The sequence below is a fragment of the Palaemon carinicauda genome, chromosome 5 (genome assembly GCF_036898095.1).
Source record: "Palaemon carinicauda isolate YSFRI2023 chromosome 5, ASM3689809v2, whole genome shotgun sequence".
NCBI lineage: Eukaryota > Metazoa > Arthropoda > Malacostraca > Decapoda > Palaemonidae > Palaemon > Palaemon carinicauda.
This window is the reverse complement of record NC_090729.1, coordinates 106,889,567-106,912,637: the sequence shown is the minus strand read 5'-3', so window position 1 is coordinate 106,912,637 and position 23,071 is coordinate 106,889,567. Positions and strand designations below refer to the sequence as shown.

At 42.9% G+C, this 23,071-nt stretch overlaps 1 long non-coding RNA gene across 2 annotated transcripts in view; it reads right to left on the bottom strand.

Annotated features, from left to right (window-relative positions):
• LOC137640500 (uncharacterized) overlaps nt 1-18,037 on the bottom strand; it is a 46,351-nt gene extending 28,314 nt beyond the window's left edge. For both annotated transcript variants that reach the window (XR_011044368.1, XR_011044369.1), the window contains exons 1-5: nt 17,892-18,037; nt 6,410-6,626; nt 5,573-5,666; nt 4,802-4,971; nt 3,574-3,753 (exon numbers count right to left, since the gene is read on the bottom strand). This is a non-coding gene — a long non-coding RNA (uncharacterized lncRNA). The remainder of the gene's footprint in view (nt 1-3,573; nt 3,754-4,801; nt 4,972-5,572; nt 5,667-6,409; nt 6,627-17,891) is intronic.
• Between the last annotated feature and the right edge of the window lie 5,034 nt (nt 18,038-23,071).

Below are 23,071 nucleotides of genomic sequence, written 5' to 3'. Positions count from 1 at the left end.
CCCGGGGATTGATGGTCCCGGACTATGACTACCGCTTCCTTTTGTAGCAAGAGCGACACCTCTTGTTGCAACGCTAGCCTCTTGTCCTTCTCCTTGTAGTTGGGAGAGAGGTTGATGGGAGTTGTAGCTAGAGGGGGACTGCGGCAGAACGGAATTCTGTATCCCTCCCTTAGCCACTTCACAGACTGAGTCTGCACCTCTGCTCTCCCAAGCTTGCCAGAAGGTCTTGAGTCTGGCTCCCACTGCTGTCTGGAGAGGAAGGCAGTCACAACTTGCCTTTTGCGGACTTGGAACCCTTCTTGGATTTGCCACGGTGACTGTCGGCACGGGTACCTCCTCTGCTGGAGGTTCTGCCACGAAAGGGCGGGATGAACCTGGTTGCAGGTGTGTCTACTGCTGCAGGGCGGAAGGGTCTAGGCACGGAAGGTAAGGTTTTAGCCTTACGTGCAGAAGATGCCATCAGATCATGGGTATCCTTCTGGATAAGAGAGGCAGCCATCCCCTTAATCAGCTCCTCCGGAAACAGACACTTGGAGAGAGGAGCAAACAACAACTCTGACTTCTGACAAGGGGTGATACCAGCCGATAAGAAGGAGCAAAGATGTTCTCTCTTCTTAAGCACTCCCGACACGTACGAAGCCGCAAGCTCACCAGACCCATCCCGAATGGCTTTGTCCATGCTAGACATGATCAGCATGGCAGAGTCCTTATCCGAAGGGGAAGTCTTTCTGCTTAAAGCTCCCAAACACCAGTCGAGAAAGTTGAAGATCTCGAAGGCACGAAAGACTCCCTTCAACAGATGATCCATATCAGAAAAGGACCAGCAGATCTTCGATCGTCTCATAGCCAACCTGCGGGGAGAGTCAACCAGACTTGAGAAGTCGCCCTGGGCAGAGGCAGGAACTCCCAAGCCGGGTTCCTCTCCCGTGGCATACCAGACGCTCGACTTAGAAGCAAGCTTGGTAGGAGGAAAGATGAAAGCAGTCTTTCCCAGTTGCTTCTTGGACTGCAACCACTCTCCCATAACCCTCAAAGCTCTCTTGGATGAGCGTGCGAGAACAAGCTTGGTGAAGGCAGGAGCAGCAGACTGCATGCCCAGAGCAAACTCGGAGGGAGGAGAGCGAGGGGTTGCAGACACAAACTGCTCAGGATACAAGTCCCTGAACAAGGCAAGGACTTTACGAAAGTCTAAGGAGGGAGGCGTAGACTTGGGCCCTTCAAAGTCGGAGTGCGGTTCATCCAAATGTGCAGCTTCGTCATCTGATACTCCATCATCCGAAAGCTGAGTAGGAAGTGGCAAAGGCATAGCAGAAAGCTGAACGGCTGAATCCGGCAGTACGGGTGCATGCGTAGCTGCTGAGGATCCAACATCATGCCGCTGCTGGTCAGTCTGCGAGCTGGCAACAACAAAAGCAGAGTGCTGGTGCGTGGGAGGGGTTGTGGTGGGTTGCGGAGCATGCTGTATGGTATGCGGAGCATGCTGTATGGTATGCGGAGAATGCCGCATAGTGACAGAACCCGGCAGCTCTACAGCACCTTCCCACTGCTGATGCGGTAGCTCACGCATGTCAACGGATGGTGCAGCAAGAACATGCGTCTGGCAGGGTGGACTGCGCATCGGTGGTGGAGCTCTCACAGGTGGAGTGTGTGAGCAGGCAGCCGCAGTATCTGCTGAGCGCACAACCTCGGCGGGTTGTAGGTTAACAGGTGCAGTGTTAACCTTCTCAGCATGATACTCCTGCATGAAAACCGCAAGCTGAGACTGCATAGTCTGCAGCATGGACCACTTAGGGTCTACCGTGGTTGGAGCAGCAACAGACGGAGCAGTAGCCTGTTGTGGAACCACTCTACCTCTCTTGGGAGGTGTGCAGTCATCGGATGACTGCAGCGAGTCCGAACTGACCCAGTGGCTACACCTGGGCCGTTGGACTCGCTCGGAAGGGACCTTACGTTTGAGCGGTCGTGAAACCTTGGTCCATCGTTTCCTCCTGGAAACTTCTTCCACAGACGAGGAATGTAAGGGCTCATTCGTCTGTTTGTGGATGGGACGATCTTTGACAGATACGTCCGCAACCACTGAGGATACATCCGTGCGCCGATCAAGGCCTGCCGAACCCTTTGGTCCTTCGACATTGCTTCTCCCCTGGGCTTGGGAGCTTGCAAGAGGTCCCGGACTGGGAGGACGACTGGCACGCACAGATGTACCCTCATGCGCAACACTGACACTGACACTTTGCACATCACTAGCACTGATAACACTTCCCACTGCACTTTTCGCTTTCAGCTCTTTGACATCTGCCAAGAGCTGATTACGGTCATTAGCCAATGACTCCACTCTGTCACCGAGAGCCTGAATGGCACGCATCATATCCGCCATGGATGGCTGAGCACTAGTAGCAGGTTCGGGAGTCACCACCACAGGGGAAGGAAAAGGTTGAGGGGCATGGGGAGAGGAAAAATCCACAGAGCGAGAAGAACTCCTCCTGATTCTCTCCTTCTCTAACCTACGTGCATTTTTAAGGAATTCGTTAAAATCGAATTCCGAAAGCCCAGCGCATTCCCCACATCGATCTTCCAATTGACAGGATTTACCCCTACAATTGGAACAAACGGTGTGAGGATCTATAGAGGCCTTCGGAAGACGCCTAGCACAAGTCCTAACGCTACACTGCCTGTACTTAGGGACTTGAGACTGGTCAGACATCTTGAATTTAAGAAGTAGTCAAGGGGGAATTCCAAAATCTAGCAAAGTTCGTTAACAATTAATCCAAATTAATTCCAAAAGCTTGCTAAGCTAATGATAAAGCTTCCTGAATAGCGAAGGCTAAACTCTAGAGTGAATACATCACCAAATCGTGAACAAAAACTCCAGAATCAACAGCGTATCCAAGTAGGTCTTGCCGGCAGCACGACAGAGGAAAAATTGAGTTCTTGTTGACAAGAAGTACTTGAGTACCTACTCACAGATGGCGCTGTTGTGTACACCCCCACCTGGATAGCGATCGCTGGCGTATCCCGACCGTAGATTTCTGTCGGGCAACGGAGTTGACAGCTACATGATCATCGGGTAAGATTAATATTGAAAAACCTGAAGCAGTTGCAACTAAGGCCCAATGGGATGCTGCAAAGACACTGTACAATGTGCTGATAAATCTTTCTTAGACTGAATATACATAAAATCTTTTTAACGGCCATGAATACTAAAGTAGATTAATTTGACAGTTCCTCTTACTTATAAATAAAAAGACTTGTAAAAGATACAAATAAGTAGAGTTAGATAAATGGTTCCTCTTACTTATAAAAAGACTTTTAAAGGCTACAAATCAAGTAGAATTACTTAAAGGTTCTTCAAATATAAAAATAAAAAAAGGGACTTGTAACAGCTACATATAATGAATTACCTTAGGGTTCCTCTTACTTATAGAGAGAGAGAGAGAGAGAGAGAGAGAGAGAGAGAGAGAGAGAGAGAGAGAGAGAGAGAGAGAGAGAGAGAGAGAGAGAGAGAGAATGTAATGACTGCATATAAAACTACTTTAGGGTTCCCCTCACTCATAAGAAAAAAACACAAGTCACCTCATTGAAGTAATCCCCGACCCACTTGGCCACCATCAGGACGATCATCAGCGGAAGGCCGAAGGTGATGTTGCCGACGGCCTCCATGAGGATCACCGTGAGGCTGAGCGTCATGCGCACGACACCTCCCAGCATGGCCCCCGCCCTGACTAGGGCGTACTTCCCCTCGTCAACCCAGTCCTGCGAAGTTGCAATCGAGATTAGATCTTTGTACATGTACCATGGAAGAGGTGGACTATACTCAATTTTTTTCAATGAGGCGCAATTGCACCGACTCGCAGCAGTCCCCTTTCAGGGAACTCTTCGGAGTTAAAAGGGCACCCCTGCGAGTCGGTGTAAATCTGCCACACTAAAAAGAATTGACTATTATCATTATTTGCTAAGCTACAACCCTAGTTGGAAAAGCAAGATGCTATAAGCCCAGGGGCTCTAACAGGGAAAATAGCCCAGTGAGGAAAGGAAACAAGGAAAAATAAAATAAGAACAGTAACATTAAAATAAATATTTCCTATGTAAACTATAGTATGGACTAGTGGATCTGTCTTCATTTAAATAGCGGAAAGTGGCATATGGAGAAGATGGAGACTATACTCAATTATTTTTAATGAGGCGCATTTGCACTGACTCGCAGTGGTGCCCTTTGAGCTCAGAAAAGTTTCCTGCTCTCTGATTGGTTAGAATTATCTTGTCCAACCAATCAGCGATGAGGAAACTTTTCCGAGCTAAAAGGGCAACCCTGCGAGTCGGTGTAAATCTGCATTTTGATGTTCTACTTTCGAATGTGTTTGACAAAATATATCAGAAGTTAAACTGTAATATAAATTTTGCACTAATTTTGCTCATTCAGTTTCTGATTTCCAAATACGATAATGATTTGCAACTTGAGTTAATCGTGATATTAATTTTGCACTAATTTTACTCATTAAGTTTCTGATTTCCAATTACAATAAAGATTTGCAAATTGAGTTTATCTTGGAAGTACCCAGGTCACACAAACTGTCCAAGATCATTTATATAAAAAACACAGAGCAGAAACATTAAATTGAGATGTAGAGAACAAATTATAAAAGTAAAAAAGCAAAAGTAAACAACACAAAGCAGAAACATTAAATTGAGATGTGGAGAACAAATTATAAAAGAGAAAAAGCAAAGAAAAACAAGATAGAACAAAAAGACGAATGTTTTCACAAGTGAGTATCAACAACAGCGACTGCTCAAGTTCTCGTACCTGGTCGGGAAAGAGGGTGGCCATGGTCTTGCCGACGATCCGGCCCCAGGCTGCACCGCAGAGCAGCGTCGGGATGAAGAGGCCGGCGGGTATGCCGAGGCCGTAGGTCCAGCAGGCCAGAAAGTAGTAGCAGACGAAGAACACGCTCAACGTCAACCACGAGAAGGATCCTGCCGAGACACGAAGTCATTATGGTGGTGCTGATATTGGTAACCTTTCCTTCAAGTTGTAAAAGCTAAATAGGCTTTGAATTGATTATATTTAAGGTAAATGACCTGGAGATGGGGCCAAGAAGCTATTCAGCATACTACACACAGTATAAGGTACACTGTTGGCAGCTACTACGAGGGAAGTCTCAGATGCGACCTTGTGTCCTTGCGATTGGGCATTATCATCATCATTACTGGCTAAACTACGACCCCAAGTGGAAAAGCAGGATGCTATAACCCCAAGGGCTCCAACATGTCATCAACTTTTAAAATTTTTCAAAGCCATAACTCCAAAATACTAAAATCCTCCCAAGGGATTTCCCTTAGAAGGAAGACGTAAGTAAGGCATACCGATGGTAGCTACTACGAGGGAAGTCGCAGATACGACCTTATGTCCTTTGCGACTGGACATTATCATCATTACTAGCTAAACTAAGACCCCACTTTGAAAAGCAGGATGCTATAAACCAAAGGGCCCCAACATGTTCGTAACTTTGTTTCTCAAAGTCATAACTCCAAAATGCTAAACACTCAGACTTCACTTTGGCATAGCAGTACTCACCCGAGCCTTCGTGAAACAACGACCTCACGCTCTCTTCGGGCGTCTGGAACCAGATGGCCGCTGCGGCATTTTCCTCCCCTTCCCTGCAAAACATCTGCGGGGAAAAAAAGTGACTTGAAAACGTGTGGTTATCGTAACCCTGACTGCAGACCCGATATACAGTATTCTCACTCTTGTATAATAATTTATATTATTATTTATTATTATGATTATTATTACTTGCTAAGCTACAACCCTAGTTGGAAAAGCAGAATGCTATAAGCCCAGGGGCCCCAACAGGGAAAATAGCCCAGTGAGGAAAGGAAAGAAGGAAAAATAAAATATTTTAAGAAGAGTAACAATATTAAAATAAATATTTCCAATATAAACTATCAAAACTTTAACAAAATAAGAGGAAGAGAAATCAGATAGAATAGAGCAATTAAAAAAAAATATACTGCAATATGTGCTTGAAAAAAGAATAACCCCTGGGGGTTAAGGGTTGGAAAGTTCCAAAGAGCCTGGGGTAGAAGGGTTAATACAGTATTTCATTAGGAACTTTTGACACAATATCAAAGATTTATAATTTCAGTTAGATTTTTGTTTGTATCTCTAAATGTTTTAAAAGCTGAGATTGATTGATTGATTCGAAGTTCTCTGGCATCTTGACATCGAAGGTCATTGACGCCGATATCGTTTAGTATAAAGATTAAAAGAATATTCAATTAAAACCAGAAAAGCAAATATGTTATAAAAGTTAAATAGCATTAATTTGACAACCTTCTACATTATTTATACTTTCAATCAAGAATTAGAACATTACAACATCTCCAAGTTTCAAACGCAAGAAGCACTCACTCTGCCAGCTGCTTCCCGAGCATTCTCGTGTGCCGATTCAAACTGCGCATGTCTAGGTATTCCACGCACGGCACGGCTCCGCCCGCGGGGTCGTCTACGACTATGTGCGGAGTGGGGACCCTCACTATCCCCGTTAATTTCGTGGCCTTCGGACTTTCGAACTCTCCGTCGAACATCACACTCGCCTGACGAGAATTTGATGTTTTAACTGTGATATCTAAAAACAAGATTAATAAAATTACAAACTGCTGGTGATAAAACCATCATTTATTTAATCATATAAATTGAAATTTAACTTACTCTGACATCTACAAATGATATATAAAATGACTGACTGCTGGCAATAAATACCATCATTTTTCTAATCATACATATAAATTGAAGGTGTAAGTATCCAAAATCCAGCATTCAAATTATCCCCTCGGATAATGTCAGATGACTGGTATCTATAAGAAAAACTATACAGTACATACATATTCAATATATGATAAATGTTAACCCTTTTACCTCAAAAAGGACGTACTGGTACGTTTCACAAAACTTATCCCTTTACCCCCATGGACGTACCGGTAGGCCTACATCCTTGCAAAAAAATGGAGTTTTTATGATAAAACCAAGTTTTATGAATACTTACCTGGCAGTTATATATACATAGCTAATTATCTCTATTTCGGCAGAATTTTTCTAAAACTAGGCAACCGCCTTGTGGTGGTTGGGTGGTAACACCCGTTAAAGGGTGGTAGGAGGAATCATTCCCGTTTTCTGTTCTTCAGTTCATCTATGCCCGACCTGTCTCCTGAGGGGAGGTGGGTGGGCCTTCGAATGTATATATAACTGCCAGGTAAGTATTCATAAAACTTTGTTTTATCATAAAAACTCCATTTTTATGAATAGAACTTACCTGGCAGTTATATATACATAGCTGATTAACACACTTGGAGGAGGGTGATAGACAGTAACATCGTTGGGGAAACAACCAAAAAAGTTGTAGGATAAATATAAACACCTTGATTCCTTACCTGCTAAGGTAGCTGACTTCAAAGGTTCCTGCCTCTTGAGTCGCTTTCCCTTAGGAGTGTCAGCCAGGATGTGACCTGCAGTGCTGAAAACACTCAATCGAGTCTGTCAACGGGGTGAGACCAACAATCTGACTAGACTTCAGGACTACCTATTGCCCAAAATAAAAAACCGCAACTTTACCAAACCAACCACCTAACATTTGCAAAGTAGATAAAAATTATCTAACTAGACTGAGGTGACTGTACACAAGTCGAAGTCCTCAGACAACCAATAAAAAATACACCAACCTATGTACAAGTAAACAAAACTAAGGTTGAGGGGAGGTAGTAACTCCTTTGCCTAATACAGAAGCCGTAGCTACATATGGTCCCAAGGTATAACATTTCTCATAATCCACCCTCACCTCTCTGAGGTAATGAGAGGCGAACACAGAGTTGCTCCTCCAGAATGTCGCATCCATAATTTGACGGAGCGACATGTTCTTGCGGTAAGCAAGCGAGGTCGCAATGGCCCTCACTTCGTGAGCTTGCACTTTTAAACGTCCGAAGTGTTCCTCCTCACACAAGAGATGCGCTTCTCTTATCACTTCCCTCAGGAAAAAGGACAAAGCGTTCTTGGAAAGGGGCTTTTGAGGATCTTTCACAGAACACCACAGGGAGCTAGAAGAGCCTCTCACACTTTTCGTGCGAGACAAGTAGGTCTTGAGGGCTCGTACTGGACAGAGCAGCCTCTCTTGCTCTTGACCCACTAGGTTGGTCAAGTTAGGAACCTCAAAGGTCCTCGGCCAGGGCTTAGAAGGGTTCTCGTTCTTAGCGAGAAAGTCTAATCTCAAGGCACAAACTGCCCCATTCAGATTGAAGCCTACCTGTTTTTCAATTGCATGGACTTCACTAACTCTTTTAGCTGTTGCTAAGGCCAAAAGAAAGAGGGTCTTCTTGGTAACCTCCCTAAGGGGAGCCTGTGAGATGGGCTCAAATCTCTTGGTGCACAGAAATTTAAGAACCACATCAAGGTTCCAAGAAGGGGGCTTTAACTGGGTCTGCTTGGTCGTCTCAAAAGACTTCAAGAGGTCATGTAAGTCCTTATCGCGAGACAAGTCCAAGCCTCTATGCCGACAGACGGAAGAGAGCATACTTTTGTACCCTTTGATAGTGGACACAGCTAGCTTAGCGTCCTGTCTGAGGTACAACAAGAAATCCGCAATCTGGCTCACAGAGGTAGTGGATGAGGAAATCTTGTGCTTCCTACACCAAGCCCTAAAAGTCTCCCACTTGGACTGGTAGACCCTCTGCGAAGAGACCCTCCTCGCTCTGGCGATAGCTTTCGCAGCTTGCGCTGAAAAGCCTCTCGATCTGACGAGCTTCTCAATAGTCTGAAGGCAGTCAGATTGAGAGCGAAGGGGGTTTTGATGATATCTCTCGAAGTGGGGTTGTCTGAGCAGATTTGGACTTGCAGGGAGGCTTCTTGGAAAGTCCATCAACAAGTCCACCACCTCCGTGAACCATTCCCTCATCGGCCAGAACGGAGCTATCAGGATCATCCGTCCCGAATCGCGGAGGGCGAATTTCCTGACTACCAGATTGATGATCTTGAACGGGGGAAAAGCATAAGTGTCCATCCCCGTCCAATCCATCAAAAAGGCGTCTACTGCTATTGCCTCTCTGTCCGGAACTAGGGAGCAATAGATGGGGATCCTCTTGGATAAGTTGGAGGCGAAAAGATCGATGAGGGGTCTCCCCCACAGCCTCCAGAGACTCTGACAGACCTGTTGGTTGAGGGTCCATTCTGTGGGAAGGACCTGCCCTTTCCTGCTGAGCATGTCCGCCCTCACATTCTTCTGTCCCTGAACAAACCTCGTCAGCAGGTTTATCCTGTTCTCCTTCGCCCAAAGAAGGAGCTCTCTTGCTGTCTCGAAGAGAGACAGAGAGTGAGTCCCTCCTTGCTTCCTGATGTAAGCAAGAGCTGTGGTGTTGTCTGAGTTGACCTCCACAATCTTCCCAGACACCAAGTCCTTGAAGGCCTTTAGCCCCAGAAAAATGGCCATTAGCTCCTTGTTGTTGATGTGCCATCCCAGCTGAATTCCTTCCCAATAGCCTGAGACCTCCTTGCTTCCTAGTGTTGCCCCCCAGCCTGACTCTGATGCGTCTGAAAACAACACTAGGTCTGGGTTCTTCTTGTGTAAGGAGATCCCTTCCCCTAACAAGACTTCAGAAGAGTCTTGAGTTCTATTGGAATGGGGAAGGAAAAGGAGTCTTCCTGCATCTTTCTGTTCCATGTCTTCGAAAGAAAGTGCTGAAGAGGCCTTAGGTGGAGTCTCCCCAGAGAGACAAACTGTTCGAGGGAGGATAGAGTCCCCAGCAAACTCATCCACTCCTTCGCTGTGCATCTCTTCTTGTCCAGGAAAGTTCTGACTTTTACGAGACACTTGGTCTGTCTTTCCTGAGAGGGAGAAGCCCGAAAAAGAACTGAATTCAGAACTATCCCCAAATAGAGAATAGTCTGATTCGGTCTGATCTGAGACTTCTCCCTGTTGATGACCAGGCCTAGATCTTGAGCCATCATAAAAGTCTTCCGTAAATCCTCCAGACATTTCTCCCTCGATCGTGAACGAATCAGCCAATCGTCCAGATAGAAGGATATCCTTATCCCCTCCTGATGCAGCCAACCTGAAACATTAGCCATTACCCTGGTGAAGACTTGAGGAGCCGTGCTGAGACCGAAGCAAAGAGCTCTGAATTGGAAGCACTTGCCCTCCATTACAAATCTCAGGTACTTCCTCGAAGTCGGATGGATGGGGACATGGAAATATGCGTCCTGCAAGTCGAGGGACACCATCCAGTCCCCTGGACGTACTGACGCCAGCACCGACTGAGTCGTCTCCATGGAGAACTTTGTCTTCTCCACAAATACGTTGAGAGCGCTGACATCCAGGACGGGTCTCCATCCGCCCGAGTTCTTGGGGACCAGAAACAGGCGATTGTAAAAGCCTGGGGAGGATAGATCCCGAACCGGTTCTATCGCCCCCTTGTCTAGCATTTGGTTGACAAGGTCTACTAGGGCCTTCTGTTTCCCCGTATCTGAGTACCGGGCTACTAAGGCCAGCGGAGCATCTGCAAGAGGAGGTTTTTTCAGAAAGGGGATCTTGTATCCTTCCTTGATGACTGAGAGGGACCAGGTGTCCGCCCCTCTCCTCTTCCAAGACTACCAAAAACCTGACAGTCTTGCGCCTACTGTCTGGAGGAGACGAACTTCATTTTCTGGAGCGAGGTCTGAAAGAACCCCTGGTAGATCTTGGTCCTGAATCTTGCCTTCTCCCTCTAAAATCTGGTCTTGAAGTAGTCCTGCCCCGAAAGGGCTGCTGGAATCTCCTTTCCTCCCGTTTCAAAGAAGGAGGGGCTGCCAAGGGCTTACGAGCAGAACGAGATAAAAGGTCTTGGATGGTTTTTTGGGCCAGAGAACGCGTAATGTCATTAACCAGGGACTCGGGAAAAAGATGTTGAGAGAGGGGGGCGTAAAGAAGCTCAGACTTTTGTGCATTGGTAACAGACCTAGAAGCAAAAGAGCAAAGCAGAGCTCTCTTCTTTAGGACCCCAGCTGAGAACAGAGCAGCCAACTCATTCGCCCCATCTCTGAGGGCCTTATCCATACAGGACATAATACTGGTAAGGTCCCTAGATCCTTCCATGTGTTCAGTTTTCCTTGCGAGAGTCCCAAGCGACCAGTCTAGGAAACTAAAAACCTCAAAGGCTCTAAAAATACCTTTGACGAGATGATCCAGCTCCGACATCGACCACATGACCTTGGCTGAGTTGAGAGCATGCCTTCTAGCAGAGTCCACTAAACCAGAGAAGTCACCCTTGGAGGAGGAAGGCACTCCCAGACCCAAAGGTTCTCCAGTTGCATACCACATACCCGCTCTTGAAGCAAGACGAGCTGGTGGAAACGAGAAGGAAGTCTTAACTGTTTGTCTCCGCTCCATCATCCAGTCATCAATCTTCGTGAGAGCCTTCTTTGCGGAGATAGACAGCTTCATCTTGATGAAGGCCGACTGTTTCTTGGCCTTCTTTCTGTTAAATTGGGACTGAGGAGATTGAGGGGCAGCAGGTTGGAATTCCTCTCCAAAAAGTTCAAGAAGGGAGCGAGAGAGAACTTTGTAATCTCCCACAGCGCGTCGGCAGGATTATCATCGTCATCAGAAACATCCTCGAGGTCCTGATCCACATCTGCAATATCCTTCGAAAGAGAAGAAGGATCCTTAGAACCCGACAAGGGCAAATCAAAGGCATCATCCTGCAAAAGATGGGTTGCATCCTGGAGTCCCGCGCTAGAAGAATCCTTGGGACGAGAGGCAGTATCGTCCCGAAGAGGCAGGGTGGTATCGCCCTGGGACCGAGAACGAGAGGCAGAGTCGTTCTGTCGTCGAGAGCGAGAGGCGGTATCGTCGTGGTGGCGAGAATGAGAGGCGGTATCGTCGTGGCGTCGTGAACGAGAGGCGGTATCGTCGTGGCGTCGAGAACTAGGGTCGGTATCGTTGTGGCGTCGTGAACGAGAGGAGGTATCGTCGTGGCGAAGCGAACGAGAGGAGGTATCGTCGTGGCGAAGCGAATGAGAGGAGGTATCGTCGTGGCGAAGCGAACGGGAGGCGGTATCGTCTTGGTATCGAGAACGAGAAGCAGCGTCGTTCGATAAGGTATCGTCCAGGTATCGAGAACGTGAAAACGTATCGCCCTGGTATCGCGAAGAAGTATCGCCTGGCGAAAGCACACATTCCTCATCCTGGCGTAGCGAGGGAGAAGTTTTCTTTAAAGAAGAACTCCGTTCTCTCTTAGAAGCAGACTTCTTAATCGGCAACGAGTCGTCTTTACGTCTGTCAGACTGGGCGTGAGGGCGGCTAAAGGCTTGTACTAAGGTCAAAAGTTGTTCCTGCATGACAGACATAAAGGATTTAGCAACATCAGCTGGGTCTTGCGGACCCGAAGGGGGGGGCTGACGAATAACACTCGTAGAAGGGGGAGGATCTTCGGCAGCAGGCTTCGCCCTTTTCACAGGCACGGAGTCGAAATCATCCTCCGATGGACAAGGTTCATAACTGCTAGAACCGGGAGAGAAAGAACGAGACCGTTCGTCGCGGTTCCATCTCCTCTTAGTAGGTCTTGAAGCTTCATACTTCCATTTACGTCTGGACGAATTCGGAGAAGAAAACAACACATCCGACACGTCTTTCCCGTGACGGTCAAGAGCAGCCTGGGAATCGACAACAGGACTGTCTGAGGCGACGGCTGACCGAGGGTACGTACCTCTCACCCCCTTTCGGTCATCGACGTACCTTCTCCCTTGGTCCTGGGAGCTTGGTAGAGGTCTAGGCCTAGGGGTAAGACAGATTCGGTCAGTCGCCACCTCCACTGCACTAACACAAGCACTTTCACTTTCCTTACCTTTAAAGGCCTCCAGTTGTTCTTTAATGGCCTTCAACTCGGCCGCCAGGCTAGCGTACCGAGGGTCATCCGTAGATACGGAACCTGTAGGAGGTGCAGGAGTTACTACCTCAAGGGAAGGATCAACTTCCAAAGAGGAATCAATAATAGGATCAATAGATAAATCTACGCTAAGTTCGTCTTCCTTACCACTAACAGACTTAGACCTAAAAGCTCTCCTAACTCTATCGAGCTCTAGCTTACGCACATAGCGCTTCATAATTAACCAATCTTTCTCATCCAAAACCTTACATTCCCCGCACCTATTATCAAGGGCACAAACAAAACCCCTACAATTAGAACAAACGGTGTGAGGATCTACCGCCATTTTCAGTAGTCTCACCTTACATTCCTCATTCGCACAGATACGGTAATGACTCTTTTCACTCATAATGAAAAACAGCAAAAAAAAGCTAAGAGAAAACAAAATACAACGATCGCCAAAACCCCAAATCAGAGTACTTCACCAAAAAAGCAGACTGGTACACCGGAGCAGGGAAAGCGAAGAAAAACTCTTAATGACGGACCAACGTGTTGTCGATCCGGCCGGCAGAGATGAACTGAAGAACAGAAAACGGGAATGATTCCTCCTACCACCCTTTAACGGGTGTTACCACCCAACCACCACAAGGCGGTTGCCTAGTTTTAGAAAAATTCTGCCGAAATAGAGATAATTAGCTATGTATATATAACTGCCAGGTAAGTTCTATTCATAAAACTGCTATTTACATTTTTTTTTGCATATTTTTGATAAATTTCTTTGAGAAACTTCAGGCATTTTCCAAAAGAATGAGACCAACTTGACTTCTCTATGACAAAAATTAAGGCTGTTAGAGCAATTTAAAAAAAATATACTGCAAAATGTGCTTGACAAAAAATAACCCCCAAGGGTTAAGGGTTGGAAAGTTCCAAATAGCCTGGGGGGTAAAAGGGTTAAAATAGCAATGGACTGATAGCTCCCAATGCAAAACCTTTCTTGCTCAATAACCATTTCATATGTTTTGCACAACGGCTCAAAGTATGCCTTGCACACTGCACCATAAGGGACAGATTTACTCGTGCATTACACGCACGGTGATATAATGTCACCGTTTATGTAACGATACATAACTGAACATTTGCCTGTCGTAGGAGGCAATTACTGACGACATATCTCTATCAACATAAATAAACTAGAGGGGCACTCAGCCAAGAGCATGCCTTTGCCACACAAAGCACTCTCATTTCATTCATAACTACAATGCGTACTTGTACTTCAACGAATTTTCTTCTAAAGCTAACAGCTTTGTCCTTGGGTCAAACACCACATTATTATTATTATTATTATTAAATGCTAAGCTACTACCCTAGTTGGAAAAGCAGGATGCTATAAGCCCAGGGGCCTCAACAGGGAAAATAGCCCATTGAGGAAAGGAAACAAGGAAAAATAAAAAATCTTAAGAACAGGAACAACATTGAAATAAATAATTCCTATATAAACTATAAAAACTTTAACAAAACAAGAGGAAGAGAAATTAGACAGAATAGTGAGCCCGAGTGTACCCTCAAGCAAGGGAACTCTAACCCAAGACAGTGGAAGATCATGGTACAGAGGCTATGGCACTAACCAAAACTAGAGATAAATGGTTTGAATTTGGAGTGTCCTCCTAGAAGAGGTGCCAACCAGAGCTAAAGAGTCTCTTCTACCCAACCCAAGAGGAAAGTAGCCACTGAACAATTACAGTGCTGTAAATAACCCCTTGAGAGGAGAAGAATTGTTTGGTAATCTCAGTGTTGTCAGGTGTATGAGGACAGAGGAGAATCTGTAAAGAATAGGCTAGACTATGTCCACCATGTTTTGTTGAAACTGTTCAGTAGTTTTTCCATAATGTTGTTCACGAAAAAATAAACTAACACAACATTTGCGATCTACTTAGCATTGTGATTATTCTTAAAGTACCGCTGCGTACTTGTACTTAGCTGTACTTTATCTGAAATGTTACAGATTCATCCTTGGGTCATCCCAAACATGACCACCAAGTTTGGCCAAAATCGGTAAGACAGTTTTTGTGTAAAAGTTGCTTACATACAAACAAACAGACAGGAGTGACTGCATAACCTACGCAAAATTTTGAAGGTAATTCATCAGCAAGAAATTCTATTTACCAACATCTGAGTTACATCATTCAACCATAAGCATCGATAAACCAGTAATTCAATTAAAAGAAATTATATACATGTATAAAAATTGTCTTGGGTTAGAGTTCTCTTGCTTGGGGGTACACTCAAGCTCACTATTCTATCTTATTTCCTTTCCTCTTGTTTTGTTGAAGTTTTTAAAAGGAAATATCTATTTAAATGTTGTTACTCTTCTTCAAATATTTCATTTTCCTTTCCTCACTGAGTATTTCCCCTGTTGGAGCCCATGGGCTTATAGCATCTTGCTTTTTCCAACTAGGGTTGTAGCTTAGCAAGTAATAATAATAATAATAATAATTTCTTTTTGTCATCTGAGATATACTAATTCACAGAAAATGTTCATATGGCATACAGTATTATTATTCAATGGCCGCCAATATACCCATAAGGGAAAGCATCATGCAGAGCGGCTGAGACTAAAAACAAACAAAACTATAAAATTAACGTGTGTCGCTACCTAGAATTATCAAAACAGACAATTATAACACTCAACTTGGGAGCAGGGATCTCCAAAACGACTGACATCTTCAAAAAAACACCGAAACACAAAGCTATGAAAGCAACGTGTCCGAATCTCACTGGCGCTAGAAAAGGAATGAGGGAAGAAGCATGGGTAGTGGTAGGGGTGGGGGGTAGTCGTAGTAGAGGGCAGTAGTTGGATGTAGAATGGCACCTCGTAGTATCCAGGGATATTGAGGAAGGAGAGGACTAATTGGTAAGGGACCTCTGGTAGTGGTTATAACACGCCCCAGTTACTATACCGACACTCTATTAGAGTGAGTGAGCTGGGTATATTCCTGCCATTCCATGCAACTTTTTTCTCTGGTATATTTAGCAGTATTTATACCTTAGAAACGGTGCTATAAGGAGCATTTCACGGAGCAACACAGGTCGAACCCAGAAAAAAAAATTTATTATTATCATTCCTTTTCTGTACTGTATGCTACTATTTATCCATTTAACTATAAATTTCTTATCGCATCGATCAAAACCATAAACCCATTGCACTTCAAGTAACCCCTTGCTTTTTAAATGAGACTTTTTCACCTTTCTATAGATGTCTCTTTTCAGCTATTCTCTCCAGGGGTTAACTACTGCACTGCAATTGTTCAGTGGCTACTTTCCTATTGGTAAGGGTAGAAGAGACTCCTTAGCTATGGTAAGCAGCTCTTCTAGAAGGACACTCCAAAATCAAACCATTGTTCTCCAGTCTTGGATAGTGCCATAGCTTGTGCCATGGTCTTCCACTGTCCTGGAGTAGAGTACTCTTGCATGAGGGTGCACTCATAAACACTATTCTATCTGTTTCCTGACTGAGCTATTCTTCCCTAATGGAGTCCTTGGGCTTACAGCATCCTGCTTTTCCAACTAGGGTTGTGACTAAGCTGGTAATAATACTACGGCTATTCAGATAAACTAGTCTTCATCTTTTGCCCAATATTCTTGAACATTAAAAACCAGAGGAATTACAGATGAGGGAGAAATTATATATAAAACAAGCCTCTTTAGTCCTTTCTAGCTATAAAAATAGCACTACCAAGGAACATGTTTACAGCAAGATGAGAACTGCCTCAATAATAGCCCTACTGTCATCACTAACCTGATCTTAAACGAACTGCTCATAAGTTTCGTAACTGTTGCTTTTCCATCAACCCATGCCGACTGACTTCAGGGCCCTGACCTTATCTGCTGCCCATCAAAAGTTTCACTTAAAAATGGGGAAACTAAACTATATAACCTTTGTACTGACAAATAGATTAAAGTTTGGGACGACTTAAAGGGAGATATTTCTTCATCACACTGTTAAAAAGAAAGAAAAAATATTTGTATAAGAAGACCCTGATGGTATGAAAACTGTAAATATGCAGCGATCATGTAGAGACCGCTTGAGACACAAAGGAATCAGGGACAGAAAGGGTCGCACTAGGTTAAGAGAGAGCGTCGGGGTGTTAACGCCGACGCGACCAGAAACTTACTGGAGAGCGAGACCTGAGCAAGCATGCTCCCTGACCCCGGGTCATCTCTGGGCGCGTATCACTCCACCAGAAATGCCCCGCATAGAAAACGGGAGTAGGGTAAACTACACAAAATTCTGGTCGGATGGGAGGAGATCCCAGATACTCCTAAGAAAGTAGTTCGAGGTAAGTACTTCGTGTTGGAACCACTGTAAATATGCAGCAAACACAATTTGACCTATAACTATAGTGTACTTTTCTGTACTAAACCATTGAGTAGTAACCTCTACGTGGAGTCAGACATACAGATTTTTTTCACAGCTCCCTTGAATTCTAGGCAATTTAAGCCTAGATCTTCATTTCAACATGTTTCACATCTAATGAGTCTTTCCATTTGTTGTCCCCCCCCCACCCCAAACTCTTTCCAGTCTAATTCTTCTTTCCTTCTTTTGTCATATGTCTGATTCAAACTCTTGACTTAAAACAAATCAAAAGATAATGGTCATGTGTGTGTGTGGGGGGGGGGAAGGGGAAGTGCAGACAAGGGGAAGTGTGGTGAAGCACAATTGAAAATAATATGGACGTCATAGATATTTCAAAAATCGAGATGATTAGGAAATTGGATAAGTCAATGAAGTGGTTTAAATGGAATTAAGCGGTGAATAACTCATATAATGGCTCAGAGAGCAAGGTAGAAAAGGGACATGTGATTGAAGAGAACTGTGCAATAACTCGTTCATTTGAATCACATATAATTTATCAAAATACCGTTTGAAAAAACCATAAGGATGAAATACCCTTTCCACGTACTACAAGATTTTATGTGAAGGAGTTAACGTACTTCAAATACTGTACCTTTTCCTTGGAGCTTCTCTTCGAATAGACCTTTCCGTGATCTATCTCGTTGATGCACCCGCCTCCAATCTGATCTGTGGCGACGAAGCGCGACGTCCCCAGAGCCTCGCGTACGGCGTCGTACATTTTCGATGTCACAGCAAAAAGTCCTGAAGTGGTCAGAGAGAATATCAGCACATAATACTGTACAGTAATCAATAAAATTCAATGTATTAAATACAGCATTATATCTGAACAAGTACTAGAGCAATGTATAAGCATAATGAATATCAACATCAGAGTAAAAATTTTTTTAAACAAAATTGATTTTCTAGTACAAAATTTTCATTTTACAATTACTTTAGCTAATTTTTATGTACAATTCAATTTTAGACGCAATCCCCTCGGTAACTGCACGACATCGATGCCTCCAGTAGCAGTACTGTAAAAGGCATTTTCTACAGATCCTCACATTGAACGGCTACTCAATAGTATTTTTACAAGGTTTTAAATTAATTTGTCTAACCCAGATTAAAAATGAAAAATGTAAGAAGTAATTTGTATTTTCCTAATTATACAAACCTGAGTTCTTTACTCATAGGAGAAGGATAACATCGAAGCTAGGATACGGCAGTTAAAACTTTTAATCCTTTTACTCCAAAAGGACGTACTGGTACGTTTCACAAAACTCATCCCTTTACCCCCATGGACGTACCGGTATGATCTTGGAAAAAACTGCTATTTATATTTTTTTTTTTTGCATATTTTTGATAATTTTTTGAGAAACTTCGGGCATTTTCCAAGAGAATGAGACCAACCTGACCTCTCTATGACAAAAATTAAGACTGTTAGAGCAATCTAAAAAAAAAATATACTGCAAAATGTGCTTGAAAAAAAAAATAACCCCAGGGGGTTAAGGGTTGGAAAGTTCCAAATAGCCTGGGGGTAAAAGGGTTAACGAGGTATGAACACCAGGCAGGTAGTTACCCTGAAAGGTTGTCTCCTGTTTAGCAAACTGTAACCTATATTAGCTGCGGAAGGTAGTTACCCTGAAAGGTTGTCTCCCCTTTGGCAAACTGTAACCTCAATTAGCTGCGGAAGGTAGTTACCCTGAAAGGTTGTCTCCCCTTTGGCAAACTGTAACCTCAATTAGCTGCGGAAGGTAGTTACCCTGAAAGGTTGTCTCCCCTTTGGCAAACTGTAACCTCAATTAGCTGCGGAAGGTAGTTACCCTGGAAGGTTGTCTCCCCTTTAGCAAACTGTAACCTCAATTAGCTGCGGAAGGTAGTTCCCTGAAAGGTTGTCTCCCCTTTAGCAAACTGTAACCTCAATTAGCTGCGGAAGGTAGTTACCCTGAAAGGTTGTCTCCCCTTTAGCAAACTGTAACCTCAATTAGCTGCGGAAGGTAGTTCCCTGAAAGGTTGTCTCCCCTTTAGCAAACTGTAACCTCAATTAGATTGCAGCCGGCAGAAGAGGCGGGGGGCTTTCGCACCACTACCCAGTATCTACCGCCTACTGCTAACATCTATTTGTACGTTTTTAACTGCCAAGTTCATTATTAAAAAACGAAGGTTGGTGATTGCGTTGGAAAAACTATGGGTTTCCACCAGTCATCTCTATCAAAATCATTTAAATCACCTTAAAATACATCATTTAATAGTCTTGTTCTCTCCATAGGTCATTGTACTATTGTATAATTTTACCATAAATTGTCATCGACGCAGAGGCACATATATATAGAAGGTCCAAACTTACAAATATTTGGTTATACAAACAAACAAATCTAACTGAAAATAACAAAGATAAGATAAAGAAATACTGTAAAAAAAAAATATTATATCCTTTAATGCGGTAAAAAAGAAAAAACATTTATGATAACCTGATATCTATTTCATATGAAACCTACTTACACTACCGTATTCTAAGTTAGACATAATAATACATACAGGTGGCCGTTATCGTACATACACCCCTAGGCCAAAATGTAACAAAAATCGACTTAAAAACAGCTTCTAGGAACCAATTAAGCTCAAGGGTTGTATGTACAATAGCAGCCCCCTGTATTATTATGCCTAACTTAGAATACGGCAGTGTAATGGGGGTGGCAGGGAGGCGTTACCCCACCCCCACCCCGTTAGGTAAGTAGGTAAGGACACGGCTTGTAGGCTAGGTTAGGGGGGAAAGTTTAGGTAAGTTGACATCCCTTTTTAACGAACGCGTGAGGAACTGGCCGCTGATGTACAAAGGCTCCAAGTTCAAGTTTCGGACCTTCTGTATATTGCAATCTCGCATTCTAACCAGGTCTAATCCACAATATCTATGCTTGTTTAGGCATTGTGCTTCTGTATCCCACTTACCTAACCTAATCTAGGACGGACCTACTTTCTGAAAGTGATTCGCGGAATCTCTGTAACCCGTAAAAAGCATTATCACAATTGGAAAACTTACTGGACCAGAATTTAATGTTACTTCCAATAAAAGCTAGTTATATATACTAAGGTACATCTTAATTCCTAGGACACAGTTAATATTAATTTTCGGAGGCTTTGTAGGGTGACGGCCAGATCCCGTAGAAAACAGGAATATTCTGAACTGTGGCCGTCGTTCTAAAAACGATTTTGGCGGGAGAAGCTAACTTAAAAAACCCACCTCACCTATGCTAAAAGCCGTATCCTTACCCTGGGGGGCTTCGCCCCCCCGGACCCCCCCTTACACAACAGTTTCCTTACCTACGAGTACGACGGGAGAAGCTAACTTAAAAAACTCACCTAACCTATGCTAAAAGCCGTGTCCTTACCCAGGGGGGCTGCACCCCCCCCCCGGACCCCCCCTTACACAACATATTTAAGATCCGTAGACCATTTCCAAAGTTTTTATTCTATACAAGATAACAGTCGGAGCGATAATAAGCAAATTAGGACAGTTGGCCGTAGCGCTACAAACTACCCTAATTTTCAATAGCAAATATCTACACCGAACTAGCTTAGGGTAGCCTAGGCTAGTCTTGGCCTTCACCTAATTATAGCTATTAAATCAAATTATACTGTATATCTACAAGTAATTGTTCATAAAACATGTATAATATATATTCATTACTTATAAATATCTATATTTAATTAAAAAAAAGTCTTAGTTCAATTTAAAAACACGTTTTGTATGTACGAAGCACCTCCGATATCGTACGAGAAATCGTGTTTCAATATCGGTTAATATCTTAGGATATAATTAAGCTTTCAAGCTTTTAATTAATATAATGACACCTATAGCATTAAATAAAGCTTTAGCTTCATTTGTTTTACCTTGTCATACTTACAGAACAAAGTTAAATGAAGATATATATGATAAACTTGTTGGACGGTCAGGAGACAGGTTTTCACTGAGTAAAGCCACTGGATTATCGTACATGAGCCTTAAAATTCTCGTTTTTCAAAACAAAATTATCGTACACGCTTTCTACATAATTATTAAGGAGTTACATGATTGACTTATTTCAAAATATTTCAGTATAAATGTTTAATTAAATACATACACACACCTATGTAAATACCTAATGTATGTATCGTACATCATACCGGACCTAAAATAATCGTACATGTAGGATAATTATCGTACAAATGGCACGCCTACGGTCTTGTTTACAAGAGTTGTTCTTTTACTTCTTGGGGCGAGAATTGAGAATCCGGGTCTATGGAATTTTTAAAATTATCCTCAAATTTACCTAAAAAAGAAATAATCGTAAACAGTAACTCTATGTGTAAACGTATTTAGCCAAATTATAAGATTATCCATAACATTTTATACGATTTTTATTAAAAATTTATCAGATTATTGGCTAAAACTGGTTCCAAATTTATCATAAAAAGCAATAATCGTACACAGTAACTCTATGTGGAGACATATTTATCCCTGATATATGATTATCCATACCATTTTTTTACGATTTGTGTTAAAATATATCAGATTACTGTCTAAAATTGCTACTAATAGTACGGTCCATCAAGCATTTGAATATTTAAAAGATTTCTTGTTTGATAGAAAATGCTGTGTAAAAAAATTGGAAACTCGTTCATTATATGAATAATTGAACAGAGGGGTACCCCAGGGGAGTTTACTGGGCCCAGATTTATTGTGTATCTATGTTATTGGTCTATCAGAGGTACTACAGGAGCATGCAGTGAAGTTTAAACTATTTACAGACGATATACAATTTTAATGAAAAGGTGGACAAGCTGACAAAGATTGTGGAATTAATTAAGTTAACATTTCAAACATTGATGGACCCAAACATGAGAAAATGACATATGCTGACAAAGGAAAAAAATCCACAAGTATTAAATTTGTAGATTATATACAATTTTACTGAAAAGGTGGACAAGCTGATAAAGATCATGGAGGCTATTAAGTTAACACGTCAAACACTGATGGACCCAAAAGTATAGAAAATTATATATACTGATAAAGTCAAGGGAAAAATCTACTAATAACTAGATAAACTAGAATAACTAAAAGGGAATATGATGTTGAACATGCACTGAAGATTAAACCAGTTCTCAATACGAGGTCAACTTCAAATGGAAATGCTGGTGAAAAGGTCAGCGAGGAAGAAGTAAACCAAGTCCAAACTATGGTGGCCAACACAGAGATGATAAAAATGGGAAAATCAAAACCTAAAATAATGTTTATGCAATGTATACGATGATGAAGATGGAGGAGTAAATGCTTTTATTTTAAAGTAATTGCTACCTGGGCTAGATTTTAATTATAGAAGAGGAGATAAGTCTGCTACTTATAACGTGTTATATGTGCCACATATTCACCTATCCCTCACAAAGGTAAGGACATTTTAGAAAAAAAAAATGATTGCGAGTTCAAGACTAATGACAAATAGAATATATAAACTACACTAAGTTGAACAAACCTGGTGATTATAAACTGAATTTAAGAAATTGCAAAGCTTATGATTTGGAATTGAAGAAATTGGCATAAAATACGGACCTTGGACACGTAAAAGATAATAACGAAGTAACGTAAAACTATGGTCGTCTGTATTTTACTGAAATACGGTTGAGAACCATTTATATTTCACTAAGAATTTCCGGCTAAAATTACTGTCTTTCTAACAGTGTAGATGGTGAGATAATCCTTCTTCTTCTTCTTCTTCTTTGTCTACATCGTTTCTCACTTCTATGTGGAGTCGATGT